At 34.4% G+C, this 27,423-nt stretch overlaps 1 pseudogene; it reads right to left on the bottom strand.

Annotated features, from left to right (window-relative positions):
• Positions 1-13,158, bottom strand: part of LOC134385787 (multifunctional protein CAD-like) — a 42,155-nt pseudogene extending 28,997 nt beyond the window's left edge.
• Between the last annotated feature and the right edge of the window lie 14,265 nt (positions 13,159-27,423).

The raw sequence follows: 27,423 nt of genomic DNA on the forward strand, positions 1-27,423 counted from the left end.
ATGAAAACCCAATATGGTTTGAAAAGTAATAAAAACAACTCTGAAGATATATTACGAATTAACTAAACAAAAACTGACTGCCATCCTATGTAGACGTGGTCTGATATAATGTTTCAGGCTAGGGTTGTGTATTTAAAGTATTTAAGCTGAAATAGACAATTTCATACACTTGTGTACTCAGTGAAAGGAAAGTCCCATTTGCTTCTCATTACCTCTGACATGAGCACATGCAGCTCTAGGATGTCTATTGTAATTACGATTAGGGCTTAAATAACAAACAAGAAAAATTTCCATACTAACTAGCAAATGCTGAGAAACCACATGCTATGAATGTTGAGATATTTATTATTTGAAAAAAATTATATTTTAATCTCAATGCAAAAACCTGTGTTTGTAACAAAACTTAAAGTATAGTAACAAAAGCCCTCTTGAGAAACCAATTAGGCAGGTCACAAAGTAATTATAGATTATAGATGAATTCCAGTATGATCTTTAAGAACTCATCAGAACCTAAAGGCTACACAATGGTGAATTCAGGGGAAATTTGCTCCAAGCACTTAGTTCACTTGGGCAGCTACACAAGAAGGAACTGAAGCAGAACTTAGCTAATTTTGGACAAGGACACCTGAGACAGGCAAATAACTAACAGTGTAAATTAATTGGTAGATAACATAAAAATAACAAAGACATTAAAAATCTGGCAGACTAATTTCAGTTCTGACTCACTTCCTAATCATCTACAGGTTAATGGATACCTGAATTAACAAAGTACAACTTAGTCAATGTAAACATTATTTTGGCCTCTTTGATTGAAATGAAATATTAGAACAAGGGCCCCCAAATCTCTGCATGTATTCCAAATCCTCAAACAGAACTATTTATAGATGGACAGAAAATCTCCAAGATAAAGTGTAATATTTCCGATGAAAAGGCCACTTGGGAGTATTTTAATGTACATATAAAAATAATAAGGAAATTCACAAAACCATCCATTCATGTATTCACTTATTCAGCAAATATCTTAGATGCTAAAATATGCCAATGAGTAAAATAGATTAAGTTCCTTACCCCTGTGGAGCTTAAATTCTAGTAAAAGTAAACATAATAAATTAGTAAATCATGTATTAAAAGGTAATAAATGCTAACCAGAAAAATAAAACAAATAAAGAAAATGCTGGAAGCGGAGAAGGTTGGTTTGCACTTTTAGATAATATACTTGGGGAAGCTCTCCTTAAGAATGCAATATTGAGTCTAAGTCTGAACCATGTGATGGAAGGGCTCTGCCATTTCTAAGAAAAAGTATTTTATACATAAATATATGAACACAACCTGTATTCCATTAAAAAATGTGTAGTCATATCTTAGTAAAGGTTTTTAAAGTTAAAAAAAAAGAGACAAAAAACACAGATAAATCCAGGCACAGAAGCAGAGTATCTAACAAAGGGCAATGCAAAATATCAAACTTTCTCTTCTCAAATTCAAATAAAAGCATACTATAGAACAATATGAGGTGACTTCAAAAAATCTATGGAAAAAATGGAATTAAAAAATATAAATATACATACTTTATCTCTCAACATAAGCTCCATCAGGTTTGAGATACTTTTATTAGTGATGATACCAGCCGTTTACTCCATCCCTAGAAAACTGAGGGTACTGGGTATTTAACCATGTCAATGCAGTCTTTTTTACACTTTTAACTGAAGAAAAATGGGTGCTCTTTAAAGCCTTTTTAAAATTAGGAAACAAAAAGAAGTCAGAAGGATCCAAATGATCCAAATCAGAACTAGTAGGTGGATGCCTAATGATTTCCCATCAAAACTCTTGCAAAATTGCCCTTGTTTGAAGAGAAGAATGAGTAGGAACATTGACAGGGTGGAGAAGAACTCTTTGGTGAAGCTTTCCCGGGCATTTTTCTGCTAAAGTTTCGCCTAACTTTCTCAAAACACTCTCATAATAAGCAGTTATCATTCTTGGCCCTGCAGAAAGTCAATAGATGAAATATCTTCAGTATTTCAAAAAGCTGTTGCCATGAGTTTTGCTCTTGACCAGTCTGCTTTGGCTTTGACTGGACCACTTCCACCTCTTGGTAGCCATGGGTTTGATTGCACTTTGTCTTCAGGACTGTACTGGTAATGTTACATTTCATCTGTTACAAATCTTTGAAAAAATGCTTCACTATCTTGATCTCACTTGGTTAAAATTTTCTTTGAAAGCTCTGGTCTTACATGCAGCTGATATAGTTAGAACAGTTTTGGCATCTAATGAGCAGCAAGTTGGTTCAACTGTAATTTTTAAATCAGAATTGTGTAAGCAGAACCAGTGGAGATGTCTATTGTTGGCTATTGTTTCTGCTATTAATTGTTGGTCGTTTTCAATTAGGGAATAAACAAGATTAATTTTTTTCCTAACAAATTGATGTGGATGTCTGCTGCTATGGGCTTCATCTTCAACATTGCCTCATAATGTCTTAAAATGAGCTATCCATTTATAAACTGCTGATTTCTTTGGGGCATTATCCTCATCATCTTTTTGTAAAGCATCAATGATTTCACCATTCTTCCATCCAAGCTTCACCATAAATTTGATGTTTGTACTTTGTTCAATTTTTGCAAAATTCTTGTTGCTCTGATAGGGACTCTTTTCAAACTGTTGTTTTATTATTCTTCATATATGTAACAAGACCCTGTTCAGACATGTTATAACAAGTTAGTATGAGTTTATTTTGTGCAAAAAAAGTAAAATCTGTGCATATATTTTTCAAAATATGCATTTTCCATTAACTTTTTGAAGAGCACTTGTATTTACAAAGTCTAGAGGAGGAAAAGTCTGTGTACAAAATTTTAACTGAACTAGGAGTATTATTCATATTTGAGAATATCTGAAAGTCATTTTTGCTCCTGCTTAAGTTCTGAAAATAACTTATTTAAATATCTTTAAAAATACCATATATATTGAATAAAATATATTGAAAGTTGAATCTAATGAGAGATCTAAAGAATGGAAAACATAATTTGGGGAAAAAAGAAAAAAAACTCTTGGGGAATAAAACATTGTAACAATGTGTTTTTGTAATAATTGATTATTGTGAATATAGTTACATAACAATGTCAACATCAGAATAAGTTTAAAGGTAAGAAGGGTTTATTGTTCTTGTAACTTGTTTCTCTATTGACATTATTCAAGGGTGTTTCCTTATGTTTCTGATTATCACTGTCTTTGTTAGACTTTGTACTTAGAAAAACATTTTTTGGGATAATTAAATGATTGTTTTAATATATCTTCCTTCAGATAGTAATTTTATTAAATTCTATTTGGTACAATAGAATTTGCCAGTCTTTGCCCCCTTAAACCAATTTTAATGCTTGAGAATTCTTGGGCCACCCAGATCATCTAAAGTCCAAATGGCAGGGAGAAAGCCTGCAAATCTTTGCAAGGATTACTTTACCATTTTTGTCTTTGCATACTCTGTGAAGATACACACATACATGCATATATCTATCTATACACACAGATATTTATATGTTCACATATGTAGTTACCTATTGCTGCTGTAAAGAAGTAGTATAAACATAATGGCTCAACACAACACAAATGTGTTATCTTAAATTTCTTCTGGTCAGAAATCTACAATGAGTCTTCAGGGATGCGTTTCCCCTTGAGGCTGTGGAGAGAATTCATTTCTTTGCAGTTTTTAGCTGCTAGAGGCTGCCTGCACTCCTTGGCATGTGGCCTGTCTTCCATCTTCAAAGACAGCAGCATAACATCTTCAAAATTCATTCTGACTCTGCTTCCATTATGACATCCTTCCATGATTTACTCTCATTCCTCCCTCATATAAGGACGATTGTGTTACAAAGGGCCCCTCCAGGCACAGATAGCTCAGAGATATTTCAGGTTCAGTTCCAGACCACCACCATAAAGCAAATATCACAATAAAGCTAGTCACACAATTTTTTTGGTATTCCAGTGTAAACAAAGTTATATTTACACTATATTTTTATCCATTAATGGTGAAGTAGCATTATGTCTAAAAGAAAATGTACATACCTTAATATAAAAATACTTTATTGCTAAAAAATGCTAATGATCATCTGACCTTTAGTAATCTGTAATCTTTCTGCTGGTGGAGAGTCTTTCCTCAATGATGATGGTTGCTGACTGATCCAGGTTAGTGGTTGTTGAAGGTTGGGATGGCTGTAACAATATCTTAAAATGAGACGACAGAGAAGTTTGCTGCATCAACTGACTCTACCTTTCATAAAAGATTTTTCTGTAGCATGTGATTCTGCTTGATAGCATTTTACCCACAGTAGAACTTTTTTTTTCAAAATTAGAGACAGTCTTTTCAAATCTGCCACTGCTTTATCAACTAAGTTTATGCAATATTCTAAAATCTTTTCTGTTGTTTCAACAATATTCACAGAATCTTCACCAGAAGCAGTTTCCATATCTAGAATCTGATTTCTTTGCTCATCCATAAGAAGCACTACTCATCTGTGTAAATTTTATCGTGATATTGCACCAATTTTTGTCACATCAACAGGGTCCACTTCTAATTCTAGTTCTCTTGCTGTATCCATCACATCTTCAGTTATTTCCTCCACTGAAGTCTTGAATCCCTCAAAATCATCCAGGAGGGTTAGAATCAACTCCTTCCAACTCCTGTTAATATTTTGATCTCTTCCCACGAATCACAAATGTTCCTAGTGGCATCTAGAATACTGAGTCTTTTCTAGAAGATTTTCAATTTACTTTGTCAAGGTCCACCAGAGAAATTGCTACCTGTTTTAGCTATAGCCTTACAAAATACATTTCTTAAATCGTAAGACTTGAAAGACCAAATACTCCTTTATCCAAAGGCTTCATAAAGGAAGCGGGCATGAAAACAACCTTATTCTCCTTGTACATCTCCATCAGAGTTCCTGTGTCACCAGGTGCATCTTCAATGAGCACTAATATTCTGAAAGCAATCTCCTTTTATGAGCAGCAGGTCTCAACATTGGGCTTAATATTCAGTAAACTTTGCTGTAAACAGATGTGTTGTCATTTGGGCTTTGTTATTTCATTTACAGAGTACAAGCAGAGTAGATTTAGCATAATTCTTAAGGTCCATAGACTTTTTGAATGGTAAATGAGCATTCAACTTAAAGTAACCAGCTATGTTAGCCCCTAGCAAGAGAGCAAGCCTGTCTTGTGAAGACAAGCGTTGACTTCTCTTTAGCTATGAAAGTGCTAAATGGCATTTACATTGAAAATCTGTTGTTCAATGTAGCAACCTTCATCAATTATCTTAGCTAGATCTTCTGGAACACTTGCAGCTGCTTCTACATCAGAACTTGCTGCTTCCTATTGCACTTGTATATGAGATGGCTTCATTCCTTAAACTTTGTGAAACAACCTATGCTAGCTTCAAATTTTTCTTCTGCACTTTTTCACTTCTCTCATCCATCGTAGAATTGAAGAAAGTTAATACCTTGCTCTGGATTAGGCAATGGCTTATGGGAATGTTGTGGCTGGTTTGATCTGCAACTCTTCCTTTTACTTGAACAATTAGAGGCCATTGTAGGGTTATTAATTGGCCTACTTTCAGTATTGTTTCATTTATTGTTATTGTCTAAGAGAATAGGAAGGTCCAAGCAAAGGGAGAAAGGTGAGGGAACGGCTGGTCAGTGGAGTGGTCAGAACATACTCCACATTTAATAAGTCTGCTGCCTTATGTTGGCATGGTTCATGATGCCTCAAAATCTTTACAATAGTAACATCAGAGATCAATGATAACAGATCACCATAACAGATATCATCATAATAAAAATGTTTGAAATATTGAGAGAATTAACAAAAAATGACACAGAGACACAAAGTGAGCATATGCTATTCAAAATATGGCACCAGTAAACTCAGTCAATGCAGAGTTGCCACAAACCTTCTGTAAAAGTGCAATATTTGTGAAGCACAATAACATAAAGCACAAAAAAATGAGGTAGGACCATAATCCACTTAATGTAGGATAATCAAAGTCCTTAATTCATTTACATCTGCAAAGTTCTTTTGCCATGTGAACTAATATATTCACAGGTGATGGGTATTAGGACATGGACATTTCAGGGTAATTATGCAGCATAACAGGCATATTAGATAGATAGATAGACATAGATAAAGATGTATAGATATAAATCAAAATAAATCAAGGCATCCTGGTTACAGTGCAAAAATTGATCATTTAAGCTTTTTCTTTTTTGCTTTATTTTTTTTCTGCTATTTACCTATAGCCTGTTATACATATTAAAAATCAATAAAGTAAACATTAATTTCCTGTTATATTGGGAAAATTGTTACATGACAATGCATATGGACAACTACTCATTGCATATGGTCAATTGGCTACTCTCTATATAATGCATCAGTTTACAAATATTTGGTCTGGGAGTTAATTAATACAGATGCATATAATACTTTAACTTTGTCTTCAAAGGAAGTGGAAAGGGAACTATAGAATAAAAATCCATGAGAGCTTAGAGAATAATTTATTTAAGAGAGAAGATACAAAATTCTCAGAAAGGATTTTAGACTTTTTTTAGATTTAGAAATTTCCCAGTTCCTTTCCAGCATGCAGAAAGTGCTCCTTGAATAATTTAAACTTTTTCAGGTGCTTTCACCCCAGGGGAGTTTGGGGAAGTTTTTGCCTGTGGGCATTAAAAACACTATACGAGTATATACTATAATACAAAATACAACTTATGCACCTGAGCTTTTCACCACCATGTTCAGGAAGCTCTCTCATTGAGTAGTATTCTAAAATAACTTTAAGCAGGATGAGATATTACTTGAATATACACAAAAAAGGCTGTTTGAAATGCTTTCAAAATCAACTAACTAATTACTAACACTGACAAAGTAAATACTAACTATCATCACGGAGATGTTCTGTAAAAGGAAGCAGGTTCTAAGGCAAATACTGCTGTAACACAAAGGAGAAGCAGACTAGAGGGCAAAGGAAGATGAGGTTCAGCACGACATTCTCAGATGCATGTAGGCAATTATTGGCAACATCCGGGTTGGTGGTATTACAGATCAATTTCCTGAATGACAGTTGCAGACATCAAAAGCTGGAACCTGAGAGCAAGAAAGCTCTCTGTGGGCATGTGCTGTGAATTTTGGGGATGAAATATAATAGCAGTATCCTCCATGGTAAGGATAACATTGCTGCATTTTGTACATACCATGAACTGGTGGTCACCACAGAGATTGTGGTGGAGGTGCTAGAGGAAAGATAAGACTAAAAATATGCAAACTATCAAACAATGCATATGCATTATGGGCATAACTGGGGGAAGGGCAAAAAATTAGAAAATAGTTGGAAATGAGTAAATGTGTCCATGTATATTTTTCTTTATGTATGAGGAAACAAATCTTATATTTAATTTTACTTTTTTGTAGAACATAGAAGGGAAAAAAAGCCCCGGGGCAGGCAGAATAAATGAGAGAAATGAAATGACAGAAAGAATTAAGTCTCAATGTCTTGGCTAAGCAAATTTAAATGCCTTGCTGTGTTCTTAAAGGGAAAAAAAGAAGAAAAAAGATTTAGGTTTGCTCCGTGTTTGTTTTCTTTCCTTGGGATTTTGGTCAGTACTTGTTATTTATATTCTACTATTGAGCACATTTTTTGTTTGCTTGTTTTTAGTTTTATTTAAATGAGTGAATTATTTTAGGTGCATTTGACAGAGATTACATTCATATTTCTAGTGGGGCACACATGACCTTTTTTCCTAGAGGATATTGGCAAAGATGATGAGCGTTTTCTTTTTTGTTTGTATTATTTAATAGCTACCTGGGAGAATTAGATTGTTCTCTGCATGTTGTTTGGCTCTCACAATGTAATACAGTTAAACATGAAATGATTTGGGAGAAGTCTGTAAGAAAAGTAGCTATCAAATTACTTTTCCTAAAATATGCCTTACTCATTTTACAGTTTTGCACTGAATTTTTAGCGTAATATTTTCTAGTATGGGTAAGCTTGGACATGAGAGTAATCTGACTTCCTGGTTGTACGAGCATGCATATCATCCTGACACCTGACTTTCCTACAGGGATTCAGGACTGCACAAAGCTGCCATGTTATTACAGTCCTTCGTGAGAGATTGCCTGAAGTGATGTCACAACATCAGACATTCAGCTCTAGTTGACACTGAAACATGACTTTCAGAAAATGGTTGCTTTGGGCATATTTTTATTTGAGCTGTGACAACTCCATATAGTCATCTAAATGACATGCCTCTGGAAATAACATTAATTAAGATCTTATTCTATATATTTAAATATATTATCTTTCTATATACTTAATTATTAATTACTTCTCCAGTTTTTTACTATATTTTTCAGATTGCCACTTTAAGCATTTCTATTGAAAATTGATACATATTGTTTCCATTTATTACCTTTAATAGCAGAGTAACAAAAGAATCTTCATTTTCAAGATGAACACAACTACCATATAAGATAATTTTGAAAGCTTCTTCTACTACTATGGTTTAAGTCAACTTACATAACAAAATAAACTAGTACACATTTCAATGATCAAAAATATGTGTTTACAAGAGCAATATAGAGAATTAAAAAGAAAATTTTAGAGGAGACAAATCAAGACACTGATAAAGAGGATTAAAATTTTAGAAGTCACACATTTACTCTTATATCGAGGTAACTGTATTTACATTTCTTGTCATTACTATAAGACACAAGACAGTCAATGCAGTAGTTATGAATTATTGATCTCCAAAATCATTTTTTATCAACTTTATGTTTGGTTTTTTCAAAAAGGTATTTTTCAACAACTCTGAAGTTTACTGCTGTATCACTTCTTACTAAACAAATTTTGAGACTATTTCGTGTTGTGTTGTTTCTTATGCTTGTATTATATATTTTCTAGGTGAAAAGCCCTCGATCACATTACTCTAAAGAAGAAAATGAAAGTTTCTGACACTCTCATCACTATTTCTCTCTCTGGCAGTCCCAGCAGAGCCTCATGCTGCTGCCTGATTTTCTCTCCTGACGGCAAGCCAAGCCAGACACAATTCAAGTGACAGGAGGCGGGGGTGTTATGGAGTGAGGAATGAAAGGCTAGGTTTAAATAGTAGCTGGAAAATTTTTCTCATAGCATAAAATGTAATATGTCATAGATCAAGACAACATATTCTAAATGATTTGGCTAAAATATCTAATTCTAACCAATTCTATTCTAGTTTAATTTGTGTTTCTTCTTCTCACCTCAGATTACAGCATATTCCACAGTCCTATAAACTTGTACATATTATTACCTGACATTACAGGTATCACTTCATCTCAGGAAAAAAAAAAATGAACTGCAGGATACCCTAAAATTTGTACCCATGGAACTACCCTAGATAAACCCGGCAAGCTCTAGATTCAATAACAATCGTCCTTATAAGAAGAAGAGAAGACACAGAGAGAAGAGAAAAAGAGGGCAGAAAAGACCAAATGAAGTAGGAGGCAGCAGAGATTGGAGTTATGCTAATATAGGCTGAAGAATGTCCGGAGCTGCCAGAAGCCAGAAGCAGCAAGGATGGATTGTTCTCAGGAGCCTTTGGGAGGAGCACAGGCCTCTGACACCTTGATTTCAGACATCTAGCTTCCAGAACTGAGAAAATAAACTTCTGTTTTTCTAAGCCATCACGTTTCTGGTAATTTGTTATAGGAACCACAGGAAACTACTACAGCATTGAAAAATTGTAGTAGAGAATATATGCAATAGCCTTATGATACACAAGAGAAAGTAGGCATTAAAGTAATCACTAAATATGATTTGACCAGTGTTAAGATAAGGAAAGTACAGGGTGCCTTCAACACTCATCACTATATTTGTTGGTTTAATTCATGCCTATGTGTATTGTCAACTATATTTATCATAAAAAGAAAACATAATAATAGCTATCATTATAATCAAATAATATTAATAGTAAATAATATAAAACTAACACTATTACTGAAAATAAACAAAGGTAAAACTTCCCTCATGCATTTATTTTATAACCCCAGTTTCTTTGAATACACTGATACTGCTTAGCACAGCATCTATATTATTTTTCTGGGGGCTGACATAAAAATGTGCCACACATTGAGTGGCTTAAACAACAGAAATTTATTTTCTCAGAGTTCTGGAGGCTAGAAGTCTGAGACTAAGGTATCCTCAGGGCTGTGCTCCCTCTGAAGGTGCTAGGGGAGGATCTATCCAGGCTCTCACCTTGCTTCTGCTAGTTCTCTGGTTTGTGGCAACATAACTCTTCACACAGCAGTCTCACTGGGTTCATATATTGCTTTTTTAAAAAGGACACTGCCATGGTGGATTAGGACCCATACTAATGATCTTATCTTAACTTGATCATCTACAAAAGACTCTATTTCCAAATGAGGTAAAATTCACCAGTACTGATGGATTAGAACTTTAAAATCTTTCAGGGGTATGCAATTCATTTCATAACAGTGCCCAACTCAATAATTGTAAATTGAGTTGTACAAGGCATGTGACAGGGTACAAAAGATGATAAAGACTTTTTGGAGGATTGAAAACAGATTAATAAGAAAAGAGATAACTTTGGTTTAGGTAGAGTTTCAAAATACAAAAATATTGTCAAAGTATGACATACATAGCAGAGTCACAAATTTATGCAAGGAACCTCCTGTATTTTCTGTAATTGTGTTAGTTTTGCCTCCTGATCTTCCAATCCAGACTGTAGTCAGGTGGTGGAGTAGAGGTCAACTGAGAATTTATAAAAATATAAATTAGCAACATCTCTTATTTAAGGCAGCCTCATTTGGGTAATTCAGTCTTTCAAAAGCATTCACTCTGTATCAGGTCTCCTTCCCTTCCCTGTAGTCCTTTTATGATCTGAGAGATATAAAACAGGGTTCCAGTATCTGTGGCAGAAAATGGGAAAGAGAACATCCTCAGATCAGTCTGCTATCTGGATAATTTCTGATACCTGCTGTAGCCTGGTTGGTCTGGCCTGCAACTATGTCAAATGATAAAGATTGCACCTGGTGAAACTGTGGTCTTTTCTTTTAATTGAATTCAGGAAAGTGGTCTTCCCTGTGACTGATCTCTATCTTTGCCCTTGATGGTGCTGTACACCACTCTGAAGCTAGTCGCATTTTCTATCCAGTCTGCAGCTAGTTTGCCTCTTCATGGCCTATACGGATTTTAGATCATCTGTCACTATGGAAACCCTGGTTAGGTCATCAGGCTCTCAATTAAGCTAAATTTTTCCTCTGTTGTGGATCATGTAGAAATTTCTGGCTGGTTTTGTGCCAAAAGGGGGCAAGCAAGGTTCAAAAGAGAAAATTTAGGCCAGGCCCTCTGTAGCCCACCATTGTTCACTGCCACTTTTTAGTATACTGTGGCTTCCCTGTGCTTGCATGAGACCACTGTGCATAATATAATCCAGCCAGAGTTCCAGAGAAGGGGAAAGGCACAAGCACTTCTTGGTTTTTCCTCAATATGTTCAATTTTGCTCCGTTCCTCTGAAAATTCAGCTACTACAGGCATCAGACATTGGCACTCCAGTGCTTCTCTTTGTCTCTCTCCTTCCCAGACCTACCAGAAAAAAAGTTGTAATTTTATTTTTATTCCATTTGTTTAGCTAAAATGCCTCTTAGATTACGTCTTCTTTCTGTTAATGTGAGTTAACACTATCGCTAGCCATAATTGGTAGAAGCAGTATTGTTTATATACCAAGAATTAATTCTATATGTGTTTTCATGGAAGCTGACTCAATATGGAAGCATTTGAACAACTTCAAACTAAGGATTATCAAAAACAAAGTGTATTGGTTTTATCTCCTAGAATATATTATCCCCACTACACCTAAATGATGCCAAAGTTAGTGGCATAGAAAAAAAAGTGCATCAATTGTCACTTAAAAAGGAACAAATTATAATGTTTATAATATGTGTCCCTACATTTTTCTCATCTTCCTCCTACTTTTCCTTCTGTCCCTCTTACATGTGTTTATCAAATACACATCTACCGATTCTTACGAGATAGGTAGTAAACTAGATATTGAGAATACAAAAATATATAAAACATACCATGTTCCCTCAAGTATTTCACAGGTCAATGTGGTAGTTAGACACATGTGGTTTGAATTAAATGTGATTTTAGTTTGGTTAAGTATCCATATAATATGCTAGGCACTTTGAAAATTAGCTGATTTAATCTCTTGGGGTTTTTTTGGTTTGGTAAAATGTGTTTGTAGCGTGAAAGTAAGCTGCATAAATAACTGATGTAGGGGCATGATGTCAGTGAGATGGCAGAGTAGGGGATTCCAGCCTTCGTTCTCCCACAACAAAAACAACCATTAGACAGCTACCAGTGAAAATAGCTCTGGGAGAGCTCAGGAGTCCAGTTAAGAATCTACAGCAACATAGCAGACAAGTAAAACTACACAGAAAGCATAGAAAGAACGGTTTTATTTTGCCTGCACCATCCCATCCCCCAAACCATTACAGCTGATCAGTGACAGGGAACTCCTCAGGTTGAGAGTTCCCCTGACAGTGAAAAGAAGAGCAGGGGGAGCAACTCACTTTCCCAAATTTGGGGTCACTGGCTACAGGACCTTTTTTAATTTCACCCCACACAGATAGCTGGGTAGATGGGAATAGCTAAGACATACGGAGATGACTAGAAACTGAGAAGGGCAGGGAATACCAGTATCAGTCATGTGATGGATGCCACCATAGTCTTCAGTGGCGTGTTTCACAGAAGACACCAGCAACTTGCACTGTGGAGGACCTCAATAACTATTGTGGCTGTCCCACACTTCCCCATTCCTCTCCCTACCCTCAACTGTGTGCAAGTGCAGTCAATGAAGCCGCAGTCACTCCATGCATACTCACGTCCTGGACCCTGACTCTGTAGCCACTCTGCATGCACCCACACCCTGGATACTGGCACCACCACCACAGCAGGCACATCTGCATCTCAAGGACTGGTGCCACTGCCATGTCAGATGAGCCTGAGCCCTGAACCCCAGAGACACGGTCACTCAACACTTGCCCATGTTTCCAACCCTGACTCCACAGCTCCTCTGTGTGTCGACACATAAGATACTCGTACTGCTGCCACTGCAAGTGCATCTTCATGTTGGATCCTCTGGAAGGCAACATCTCCCTGAAGGGAAAAGGAGAACAGAAGAACTTCAGCAGCCTTCACCACCCAACGCCACAATAACGCTTGCCACCATTCATGAATGATTATAGCCTTGACTGCCAAGGACTCCCATAATCTTCACCAACGCTAACCTCAATGGATGTTGCTTCATGGAAACTACTCACTGCTCCCTCCCTGGAGCTGAAAATGCTGCACGCCACCCAGCTGGCACCATTGTACCCACCCCTAGATGAAGGTTTTTTCCCACTGAAACCAGTTCTTAAAGGCTGAGAAAACCCAATCCTCCATCCTTTCCAATGACTCTTCCCTCAAATGTGCAGAAAAGAGTAGAAAAATAACCTAGAAATATTATGCCACTAAATAAACACAATAATTTTCTAGTAACCAACCCCAAAGAAACTGAGATCTGCAAATTGCCTGGCAAAGAATTCAAAATCATCATCCTGAAATTCAGTCAGCTGTAGGAGAATGTGTATAGAAAACTAAACAATTAGAAATACAATACATGAACAAAATAAGTAGCTCAACAAAGAGAAAAAAATAAAAATAAAAGAATCAAACAGAAATTCTACAGCTAAAAAATACAATAACTACACTAAAAAATTTAAGAGGACTCAAATAGCAGACTCAATCAAGCATGAAAAAGAATCAGCAAACCTGAAGAGACACATTACAACCAAATTGTCTAAAGTCAAGGACAAAGAAAGAATTTTGTTTTATTTTTATTTTTTTATTGAAATAATAGATTGTACATATCTGTGGGGTACAGAGTTGAACATCAATACCTGTGTGCAATATATGATGCTCAGATTAGGTAATCAGTATATTCAGCATGACACAATGTAATCATATTTAGTAGACCTTTACCAATTTCTCACTTACCCCTCTCTCCCTCCCCTTTCCTTCCTATGGTAGCCTCAGTTCCATTCTCTACTTTAGAAACTTTCAAGGAATTATTATGATTGTTGTATCTTTCTTTCTTTCTTTTTTTATTTGTTTATTTATTTTTTAATCTCCCACTTATGAGGGAGGACATGCTGTATTTTTATTTCTAAACCTGGCTTATTTTACTTAACATAAATTTCTCTAAGTTTAAACATGTTGCTGAAAATGGCAGAATTATTTTTTTATGGCAGAGCAGTATTCTGTTGTGCATCTATACCACATTTTCCTTATCCAGTCTTTAACTGATGGACATTTAGGTTGGTTCCAACTCTTGGCTACTGTAGATAGAACTGCAATAAACATGGGAGTCCAGGTGATTTCCATTCTTTTGTGTATACCTCCAGCAGTGGGACTGATAGACCGTATGGCAGTTCCATCTGTAGTTGTTTGAGAAATATTTATACTGTAATCTACAGCCCCACCAACAGTGGAGGAGGGTTCTCCTTTCTCCACATCCTCATGAGCATTTGTTATTCTCTGTCTTTTTGATAATGGCCAGTCTAACCGGTGTGTGATGATATCTCAATGTACTTTTAATTTTCATTTTCCTGATGGTTAGTGATGTTGAGCATTTCTTCATGTGACTGTTGGCTATGTGTATATTTTCCTTTGAGAAATGTCTATTCAACTCTTTTTCCCATTTTTCAAATGGGTTATTTGTTTTTTTTTACTGTTAAGGTCTTTGTATATTCTGAATATTAATCCCTTGTTGGATGCATAGTCTGCAGATATTTTCTTCCATTCTGTAGGTTGTCTTTTCTCTCTGTTAGTTGTTTCTTTTGCTGTGCAGAATCTTTTTAATTTGATATAATCCCATTTGTTTATTTTTTCTTTTGTTGTCTGATCATTTCTGGTCTTATTCCTAAAATCTTTGCCCAGTTCTGCTTCCTGAAGTGTTTTTCCTATGTTTTCTTTTAAGAGTTTCCAACTGTAAGCAATAAACTTCATTTTGTTTCTTAAATAAAAAAAAAAGTTTTATAGTTCAAGTCTTATATTTAATTCTTTAATCCCTATTGAGTTGATTTTGATTTATGGCAAGATTTATGGATCTAGTTTCATTTTTTTACATATGGATATCCACTTTTCCCAGCACCATTTATTGAAGAGGCAGTCTTTTCCCCAATGTATGTTTCTTGCTTGACAAAGAGAAAATTTGAAGAGCAACAAGAGAAAAGAAAATCACCACTTATGTGGTAATCCTCATCAGACTATCAATGAATTTTTAAACATAAACCTTATGAGCCAGGAGACAGGGGGATGACATATTCAAAATTCTGGAAGGAAAAGATTAACTGCCATCCAAGAGTAGGAGAGGTCTTCAAAAAGTTTATGGAAAGATTTGTACTATCTTTCAATTCCATTTCTCCATAAACGTTTTGAAGTACCCTTGTGCTATGCTCAGCAAAATTATCCTTTACAAATAAAGCAGAGATAAAGTCTTTCTCAGACAAACAAAAACTGAGAGAGTTTACCATTAGGGCTGCCTTACAAGAAATGCTTAACAGAGTTTTTCTAATGGAAACAAAACCATACTAAACAGCAATGTAAAAGCATACAAAAACAAAAATGTATTTTATCACTGCAAAAAAATACTCAACAGAGAAGATAAACAATAAGAGGGAGAGGAAGGAACATAAGAAATATAAAACAAACATAGAGAAATTAATAAAATGGCAGGAATAAGGCAATTACTTTCAATAACAACCTTTAATGTAAATGAACTAAATTCCCCACTTAAAAAATATAGTCTGGCTGAATGGATAAAAAACTAGACCCAACTATATGCTACCTGCAAGAAATTCACTTCAGTTGCAAAGACACACATAGATTAATAATGAAAGGATGGAAAAGACATTTCACGCAAATGGAAACAAAAATGTGCCAGAGTTGCCATAACTATATCAGATGAAATAGACTTCAAACCGAGAAGTATAAAAAAGACAAAGATGGACATTATATAATGATAAAAGGATCAATGCAACAAGAAGATACAACAATCATAAATATCTATGCACCCAAAATTGGAGCACCCAGATATGTAAAGCAACTGTTATTGGATCTAAGGGGAGAATTAAACCCAAACACAGTAAAAGTTGGGGACTTTAACATGCATCTCTCAGTATTGGACAGATCATCTTACAAAGAAACAGCCACGAAATACTGTATTTAAACAAAACATTAGATCAAATGGACTTGATAGACATATGCAGAGCATTTCATCTAACAGCAGAATATACATTATTTTCAGCACACGACTCATTCCACAGGATAGAACCTGTGTTAAGTCAAAAATTAAGCCTCAACAAATTTAAACAGACTGAAATCATATCAAATATATTTTCAGACCATGATGGAATAAAATAAGAAATTGACAATAAACAGAAGTATGGAAACTATGCAAAATCATGTAAATAAAGCAACATGTCCCGAATGACCAGTGAGCCAAAGAAAAAATAAAGCAGGAAACCAAAATTCCTTGAAATATATGAAATACAAATATAACTTAGCAAAACCTATGGGATATTGCAAAAGCAGTACTAAGATGAAAATTTATTGCAATAAATGCTTACATCAAAAGAATAGAAAGACTTCAAATAAACAACCTAACATTAAATTTCAAAGAACTAGAAAATCAAGAACAATCTAATCCCAAAACAAGTAGATGGAAAGAAATAGTTAAGATCAGACCAGAACTAATTGCAATAGAGACCAAAACAACAATACAAAAAAACAATGAAACATGAAGTTGTTTTCTTTGAGAGGATAAGCAAAATACACAAACCATTGGCCAGAATAACTAATAAAAGAAGAGAGAAGACCCAATAGCAGAAATGAGAATGAAAAAGAAGCCTCAAAAAATTATTAGAGACTACTATGAACAACCACAACCCAACAAATTAAAAAAAACTTGGAGGAAATAGATAAATTTCTGGACACATACAAACTACCAAGACTGAACCAAGAAGAAATACAAAACCTGGACAGACTAATAACAGACAATGAAATTGATTCAGTAATCAGCAGTGTCCCAATGATGAAAAGCCCAGAACCAGACTGCTTCAATGCTGAATTCTACCAAACACTTTTAACACCAATCCTTCTCAAACTATTCCAGAAAATTGACACAGAGGTCATTCTCACAAATTCATTCTGTGAGGCCAGCATCACCCTGATAAAAAAAAGAAAAAAGAAAAAAAGAAAAACAGACAAATACACAACAATAAAGAAAGCTACAGGCCAATATCATTGATGAACCTAGGAGCAAAAATCCTCAACAAGATATTAGCAAACAGAATACAACAGCACATCAAAAAGATTATACACCATAATCAAGAGGGATTCATTCCCAGGGATGGAAGGATGTTTCAACATATGCAAATCAATAAATGTCATATACCTCATCAATAAAAGCAAAGAGAAAAAACATGTGATTATCTCAATAGACATAGAAAAAGCATTTGACAAAATTCAGCATCACATCATGATAAAGGCCATCAATAGATTAGGTATAGAAGGAAAGTATCTCAACACAGTAAAAGCCATATATGACAAACCCACCACCAACATCATCCTGAATGGTGAAAAACTGAAATCTTTTCCTTTCAGAACAGGAAAAAGACAAGGATGCCCATTGCTCTTCCACATAGTATTGGAAGTATTAGCCAGAGGAATCAGGCAAGTGAAAGAAATAAAGAGCATCCAGATCGGAAAAGATGAATTCAAGTTGTCACTGTTCACAAATGACATGATCCTATATATAGAAAAACCCATAAAATCTATCAAAAACTCCTAGAGCTGAAAAACGAATTCTATAAAGTTGCAGGATACAAAATCAATACTCAACAATCAGTAGCATTCTTATACACCAACAACAAATAAAAAAAAAAGAAATCAAGAAAATAAGCCCATTTACATAGCTACCAAAAGAATAAAATACCTACAAATAAATTTAACCAAAGAGATGAAAGATCTCTACAATGAAAACTACAAACCACTGCTGAGAGAAGTCAAAGAGGACACAAAAAGATGGAAAGATATTCCATGTTCATGGATTGGAAGAAATAACACTGTGAAAATGTCTATACTACCAAAGCCATCTACAGATTCAATGCAATCCCCATCAAAATACCAATGGCATTCTTCATAGAAATAGGAAAAACAATTCTAAAATTCATGTGGAACAACAAAAGACCCTGAATAGCCACTGTGATCCTGTGCAAAAAAATAAATAAAACAGGAGGCATAACACTAGACTTTAGACAGTACTCCAATGCTGTAGAAACCAACACAGCATCACACTAGCATAAAATCAGACACACAGACCAATGGAGCAGAATAGAAAATCCAGAAACCAACCCAGGTACTTACAGCCAAAAGATCTTTGACAAAGGCAACAAGAACGTACACTGGGGAAAAAGATAGTCTCTTCAGTAAACAGTGCTGGAAAAACTGGATATCTATGTGTAGAAGAATGAAACTTAAGACATACCTCTCACCATATACCAAAATCAACTCAAAATGAATTAAAGACTTAAGTATAAACTTGGAACTATAAAACTCCTAGAAGAAAACATAAGGAAAACACTTCAGGAAGTAGGACTGGGCAAAGAATTTATGAAGAACAACCCCAAAGTGAAGCAACAAAAGAAAAAAGAAACAAATGGGATCATATCAAGTTAAAATGATTCTGCAAAGAAAAGGAAACAATCAACAGAGTGAAAAGACCACCTACACAAGGGGAGTAAATATTTGCATACTACACATCTGATAAGGGATTAATATCCAGAATATACAAGGAATTCAAATAACTTCACAGGAAATAAACAAGAAATCCAATTAAAAGCTGGGCAAAGGAGCTGAATAGACATTTTTCAAAGGATGACATGCAAATGGCCAATAGGTATATGAAAAAATGCTCAACATCACTAATCATTAGGGAAATGAAAATCAAAACCACACTGAGATATTATCTTACAGCAGCTAGACTGGCTGTTATCAAAAAGACAGAGGCTAACAAATGCCAGTGAGGATGTGGGGAAAGGGGAATCTGCCTCCACTGTTGGTGGAGCTGTAAGTTAGTGCAGCCAATATGGAAAATAGTATAAAGGTTTTCAAACAACTACAGATAGAACTGCCATGCCATCCATCAATCCCACTGCTGGGAGTACACATAAAAGAATGCAAGTGAGGCCACCAGAGGAGGGAAACATGGAGGGAGAGAGGAAGTAAGCAAAAAATTGTTAAAGGGCCTCAAAAAATGAATACAAAGGGTAATGATAAATATAGTAATTACCCTAACTTGAGCATCACATATGGCACACAGTTATTGATAGTCAGTACTCTACCCCACAGATATGTATAATCAATTGTTTTAATAAAAAACAAACAAACAAACAAACAAACAAATAAATAAATAAATAAGAAATAACACAAAACATGTGTGTGAGTGGGGAGTAAAACTGTACTGGTTTTGTATGTGATTTATGTTAAGTTGTTATCAACTTCAAGTGGAAGGGAATAACTGAAAGATATTTCATGCAAGCTTCAAACTAACCACAAAGAAAAAGCCTAAAATAATTACATGAAAGGTAAGGAGAAAAGATTCAAAACAAATTACCTAAAAAAAATCATCTAATAACAAAGGAAAAGTAAAACAGCAGAAGAGAAAAATGATGGATAAAAACACTGCAAAATAGACAAGAAGCAATTAACAAAATGGCAACAATAATTGCTAAGGTATTAATATTTACCTTGAATGTAAACAGATTAATCTGATTATGAAAGTCTCAGAGTGTGGCTGAATGAATTAAAAAACAGGTTTTATAGATATTCTGCTTACAAGAGACTCAATTTAGTTTTAAAGACACACATAGGCTGAAAGTGTAGGTACGAAAAAAGATATTGTATGCAAATAGCAACCACCAGAAAGCAGGAATGCTTATTGTTATACCAGACAAAATAGATTTTAAGTCTAACCATTGTCTCTAGAGACAAAAAAGTCAGTTCATAATGATGAAAGGGTCAATTCAAAAGGAAAATTTTACAATTAGAAGTATATATGCACCTAAAATTAGAGCACCTCAATATATATAGAAAACATTGATAGAGCTGAAGACAATTGACAGCAATACAATAACAGTACAGGACTTTGATACCTCACCTATAATAATGGATAAAATATCTTGACAAAAAGTCAATAAACAAACAGCTGACTTCAACACTGTAGACCAAATGGACCTAACAGACATATATAGAAATTTCCACCCAACAGCAGAAGAATACACATTTTTCTTGTTTGCACATACAAAATTCTCCAGTATAAATCACATGTTAGGTCACAAAACAAGTCTTAACAACTTCAAGAGGATTAAAATAATACCGAGTAAAGTACCTTCTCCAACCAAAATGCAGAGAAACTTGAAATTGATAATTGTAATAAAAGTAGAAAATTCACAATATGTAGAAACCAAGTGATATACTCTTGAACAACCATAGAGCCAGAAAAGAAATCAAAAGCATTTTAACACAGATGAAAATGGAAACACAGCATATGTGAAACCTATGGGATTCATCCGAAGTATTATTAAAAAGGAAGCTTATAGTGATAAACACCTACATTACAAAAGAGGAAAGATTTCAAATAAGCAATCTAACTTTAGACCTCAAGGAAGTAGAAAAAACAACAAATCAAGCCCAAAGTAAGCAGAAGGAAGGAAATATAAGGGATTAGAGCAAAATAAATCAAATAGAGAATTTTTTTAAAAAGCGAGCGATAAAATTACCAAAACTAATAGCTGATTTTTTAAAAAGACAAACAAAATCAACAAACCCTTAGATAGGTTAAGGGAAAAAAAAAAGAGAGAGAAGACTCAAATAATAATAATAATAATAATAATAATAATAATAATATCAGAAGTGAAAGAGGACACATTAACAACAAATGCCTCAGAAATAAAAAGGATTACAATGGACTATTGTGAAAAATTACAATCCAAAAATCTGGATAACCCAAAAGAAATGGATAAATTCCTAGAAACATATAATCTACCAAATCTGAATTATGAAGAAATAGAAAGCCTGAACAGACCAATAAAAAATAAGGAGATTGAATCAGTAATAAAGTTCTCCCCCAAAAGAAAAACCCAGGACCAGATTGCTTCATGAGTGAAATCTACCAAACATTCAAAGAATTTATACCAACTCTTCTTAAATTCTTTCAAAAAGTAGAAGAGTAAACACTTCCAAACTCATTTTATAAAGTCAGTATCACCTGGATACCAAAACCATACTAAGACACTATGAATATTACTAAAGGAAACTATAGCCCAATATTGCTGATTAACATAGATGCAAAAATTCTCATTAAAATACTAGCAACTCTAATTCAACATTACATTGACCATGACCAAGTGGGATTTATCACTGGAATGTAAAGACGATCAAACATATATATGTTAGTCAGGGTTTTCCAAAGAGACAGACCTAATAGGACAGCTGTCCCTCAATATCTATTAGGAGGATTAGTTCCAAGACCTTGAGGATACCAAAACCCATAGATAGTCAAGTTTTTAACATAAACTGGCATAATATTTACATGTATATTATGCACACTCCCATATATTTTATATTATCTCTAGATTATTTATAATACCCAATGAACTGTAAATGCTATGTACATAGTATTTTTATTTGTATTATATTTTATTATTGTAGTGTTTTTTTTTGTTATTCTTTTTCTGAATATTTTCCATCCATGTTTGGTTGAATCCATGGAGGCTGTGGAACCCACAAATACAGAGAGTGAACTCCATATATAGATAGACAGATAGATGAGAGGGGATTTAATATGGGAATTGGCTAACGTGATTATGGAGGATTTGTAATAAGTTCTGAAATTGGGAAGTATGAGTCCTTCTACTTTATTCTCCTTTTTCAGTATTTTTTTGGCTATGCTGGGTCCCTTGCAATTCCATGTGAATTTTAAAATCATTATGTCCATTTCTACAAGGAAGTCAACTGGGATTCTTAGAGTGACTGCGTTGAATTTGCAAGTCAGTTTGGGGATTATTGCCATCTTAACAATGTTAAGTCTTTCAGTCTGTGAAAATGTTTTCCTATTTGTTGAGATCTTTAATCTTTTGCAAAAATATTTTATAACTTTTAGAATACAAGTTTTACCCTTCTTTTGTTAAATTTATTCCTATTTTGTTCTTTTTGAGATTATTGTGAATGGAATCGTTTGTTCTCTCAATTTCATTTTTGGACTGTTAATTCCCAGCTACTTTTTATATGCATCCCTGAATTATAACTATGAAATTCATTATTTTAGTTCCGGTTTTTAGTTATTTCTGAATAAAGTCTAACATTTTAAAAAAGTGATTATGTATTAGGAAAATATTGAATTAAAAATGAATTAAGGGCCGGCCCGTGGCTCACTTGGGAGAGTGTGGTGCTGACAACACCAAGTGAAGGGTTAAGATCCCCTTATCGCTCATCTTTAAAAAAATATAAATAAATAAGTAATTAAATAAAATGAATTAAAAGGTATTTTTCTCTTTTGATTCAAAAAGTAATACATATTCATTGAAACATTTTATGAATTGTTATGAATTAATTAACTCACTGTCTAAAGTTACCCACAAACATTTTTGTATAATGACATTGAGTTTCTTGATATGTAGGTAAAATATATAAAGAAATATATGGGTGTAATATATAGAAAAATCTATGGATATAAATGTAACCTACAAAAATCTTTATATCCTGCATTCTTACTTTTTTTATATTATGAGCAGCTGTTCATATTGATTAATATTCTTTAAAAAATGGCATTTTTGAAGAGAGCATGCTATTTCATATGGATGGGTGACATTAAGTCATTAATAATACAGGAAACAGTTAAGTTCCTTTCCAATTTTTCTATTAGAATAATATTTTGATGAAAATATTTTTATTTTTAATAGCATTGTGAAGATCTCTGATTGTTTATTAGGATGAAATAGAAGTAAAATTACTAGATCTAACATACAAATATAATATCTTTTCTTTAAAAATATAATTTTCTCTATATTTAATTAAAATATATACTCCCCCAACTTTAGCTTAGCTTTAAACTAAAATCTAGTCTCCTGAAAACCTAGTAACCAGACTTTTCTCCAGAATTTTCTTTCTTATATGTGCAACAAAAATAAAATATCTTTCAATCTATTATACATTTCTGACACTTTCTTGTATCTTTGCTGATTATTTTCCTCTTGCTAGATTGCCTTTCTCATGTGAATAGCATGCTATATGTTATTTCTTCTGCACCTACTTAAAAAAAAAAAAATCTCCTGTACAAGATTTTTCATGATTTACCTTGCTCTGAATAACTTTGATAACACTTTCCTCTCTCTCTAGCCTGTCCTTGAATTATTGGGGCCTATTTTTTTATACTCTACCAAGCTATAATTGCTGCAGCATTAGTGGTATTATTGATGAATATTTTCTTTACGCATGAAAGAATCTTAAGACTTGTTGCGCTTGTTGTAATTAATAACATCTGTATGTATAAAAATTGCAAGGGGCTTTGATCTCATGGCACTTCCTACCTGTGATAATTCATTTTGTTTCAAGTAAACAAAATGCAAAAACAACCACAAAAAACCTGTGAATTGATAATTGATTTTAATTTGAATTGTGTGAATCTCAGTACATGTTCATTGAATTGTATTTTATGATGTTCTCAAATGTCAGGGTGCTGTGAAATCAAGTATAGCAAGATACTCACTGAAATCACATTATTGATAGAATTTAGTTTTGCAATTAGGATTTATCCATCATGGAATATTGATCATATTCAATTATAATATCTGAATATCTACCTTGAAATTGAGTTAGTGTATGCATAGTTAATTGGGAGATGAGGTTAGAAATCAATATTCATAAACTATAATATTCACTATTTCTCACTGCAAACATCATTAATAAATTTTTTATAGGAATTCTATTTTGGACTAATGTTTTGAAAAAAAAATCCATTGTTATTTCACTTTCAATAGCTGGAGATTGTTTTGTTTTCAAGGAAAGAAGGGATTCATTTTTACTAAAGCTTTCATTTAAGTACAATTTTGTTTTGAGTTTTCCTACATCAGTTATTCCTCCATACCACACCTTGTACTGTTTATAGAGCTTCCTCACCAGTGGAATGAAGCAATTAATTTGAAGAGAAAATACATTTAAAATCAGAATTTTATAAGATGAAAAATTTCTTACTCATCTGTAAAATTGTTCCATATCAAAAAGAGAAGGGTTGCAAACAGAATCCAGGAGACATCTCTTCTAGAGAGTGGAGATAGTTTATAGAAGACTTATCAAAAAATAAAAAAGGGGGGATGTTTTTTCTACCTGTATCAATAACTATTAAAGCATGGTCATCAAGTGATGTCGAACTTCTAATAAGTAGGGGTTACATATAGTTTTTTTTAAGTCTATTTACTTTTAATTGACACATAATAAGTGTACATACATATTTATGGAGTACAGTGTGATATTTCAATACATGTAAACACTGCATAATAGTCAAATTAGGTTAAAAGGAACAAGTTCTAGTACTCCATTGCACAATAGGGTGACTATAGTTAATAATATATTGCATATTTCAAAATAACAAGCCAGAAGATTTTAAATGTTCTCATTATAAAAAAATGATAAATGTCTCAGGTGATGGATACTCCATTTATCACTATAGTTTGTACAGAGATCCTCCATGTTTTTGTTGTTGTTTTCTATTAGCACATCACAATGATAACCCAAGCATTATTTGAGATGTTCATTTAATATGCCCATGCTTTATATCTGTTACCTTAGTTCCATTGTGTCAATGCATTGTATATATTAAAACATATTTTATATGAGGATGAAATCATCCCAAAATCCTTTAATAAATATAACACTTATCATACCATATTTTATTTTTCTGTTTTCTTTTCTGAATTTACACTAGACTTTGAGATCCTGGTGAATGGAATTGTTCATTTTATCATGTTGATTTGTATTGCTTTGCCAATTTTTAACAATTTTTTTACTTACAAATGACAATATCATATGATTCAACTTAATATACCCATCTCCTTAATGCTTAGCTCTATTTAAGGAGCATAGCAAGTGTTCAATAAATGTTTATTGGGTGAATGGAAACATAAATGGCACTTCATATTACATTCTAAGAATTATCAAAACTACCTGAATGTGTGTTTTCACCTTCGTGTTTCCCTATTGTTATTCACTGAAAAAAATAGAACTTTTGCTGTTTGCCAGGAAATATATCAAAGAAGAGTTCGTTCCTTCTCCTGGCACCACTTGTGTGGATACACAGACACAGACACAGACACACACACACCAGAAAGTCTCACAGACATTTTGTATAGATTATTTCTAGCAGACACTCCACCCCTCCACATTGGGCCATGAACCTTGCATCTTGTCCAATTACACATGTGATCAGGGGAAAAACAGATACACACATTGCTCTACTTATTAACATCTGGATCTTCTTCCTGGTTGGAGTTATGAGACTAAAAGTGGCCCTTTCTGACTCAACACCCCGTTAAATTCTCCACTGTCTTAGTTCAGGCTTCTATAATATAGACTGGGTGGCTTAAACAACTTACACTTATTTCTCACACTTCTGCAGCCTGAGATCAGGCAGCCAGCATGGTTGGATTCTGGTGAGGGCCCCCTTTCAGGGTGCAGTCTGCTGACTTCTTCTTCTCATATCATGGGAAGGGAGGGTGCTAGCTCTCTGACCTCTTCTTATTAGTTCCTCTTAAGGGCACTAATCCCATTTATGAGGGCCCCACCCTCATGACCTAATTACCTCCCAAAGGCCCTGCCTTCATATATCATCACATTGGAAGTTAGGATTTTAACATATGAATTTTGAGGGGAAACATTCAGTCCAGAACATCCATCCTGTCAGGAATCCTGCTCCCACAATCAGTAAACTGCATTAAATCATCAGGTTTTTCTTAGGGTGACTTTTCCTTCATCCACTCCTTTGCCTTAACTGGATTCCAGCCTCTCTTAAGAAGCTCTCTCTGGGGTGAGAGCTCATTCTTTCACACTCCACATTTATCCAGGGTTTCTTACTATTATCCCTCTGCCACACCACACCCATGTCTAGACCATCATGTCTCCACCCTCTGGAAACACCCCTGGCTACTTGGATACTCAGGACATCCAGCACTTCTGCATGAGCTCTTATTTCATCACCCACACTTAGCAAACCCAAAATGTAAATATCTGAGTTTGCCATGTCAACATTCAGACAATGCTGAAGAAAGGAAGTTGCATATTCAGGCAAATCGATGCTATATTCAAGTTGTGGTCACTGATCTCAAGTACACTCCTGGCAATGGCTAGCAAACCTTTTATATTCTGTTCCTTCACATCAATAACAAATGTTGCATAGACAGGTGGGTCTCTATTTTCAGAATCATTTACCTCATTCTCAGCTTGATAACAACCAAAACATTAAGCATGCTAACACGCTTCATCTTTGCTCTTTCCTTTCTCTTGTGAGTGCAGTCTTCCTCTTCACATCTAAGGTCCCATTCTCTGCCTGAAATCCTCCTTAGCAAACCTCATCATGCCATTTATCCATTCTATTCACACTGTCCTATTTTTTCACAACTCTTTCTACTATCCCACTCTAATGAGCCTTTGATGATACTAGGGCCTCCACCACATTGATCCTATCAATGCTTTGCTGACTCTGAAGATCTGAAGTGCTCACGTCCCACTTTGTGCAGCTTAAACTCATGGCCAACCACTGAAATCACATCCTCACATATACATTGACTACTTTACTCTCTTGCTACAGAGTAGTTAATTAGTGAAACCACAAACTTGGTTAAATACAACTTTCAGTTTACTATGAATATGCTCCCTGCAGCTGAAGGTGGCTGGGAGAAAAAATATAAAATTATACTGTCTGCTCTCAATTTAAATTTCTGGCATGAACCACAAATGAACCTTTATTGCTGCAATACTAAATTTACTTAGCCCATTTACTCACCCATGCTTGATAATTATTTGCTCCTAGATAAGAAATGTTCCCTTTTCCTCTTTTCTCGAACCTCCTTTCTAAATGTAACCAGAATATAACCACTTCTCATCTACGCTGCTTCTACCACCCTGCTAATCTGAAATTGCAAACCCATTTCCAAAGTTCCTGATCTTTTTAATGTGCTCTATCTTCCATAGAATTAAGCCCTTATAATTCACTGTTATTTTACTTCTTTATTTTCTCA

This window comes from Cynocephalus volans, chromosome 9 (assembly GCF_027409185.1).
Source record: "Cynocephalus volans isolate mCynVol1 chromosome 9, mCynVol1.pri, whole genome shotgun sequence".
Classification (NCBI taxonomy): domain Eukaryota; kingdom Metazoa; phylum Chordata; class Mammalia; order Dermoptera; family Cynocephalidae; genus Cynocephalus; species Cynocephalus volans.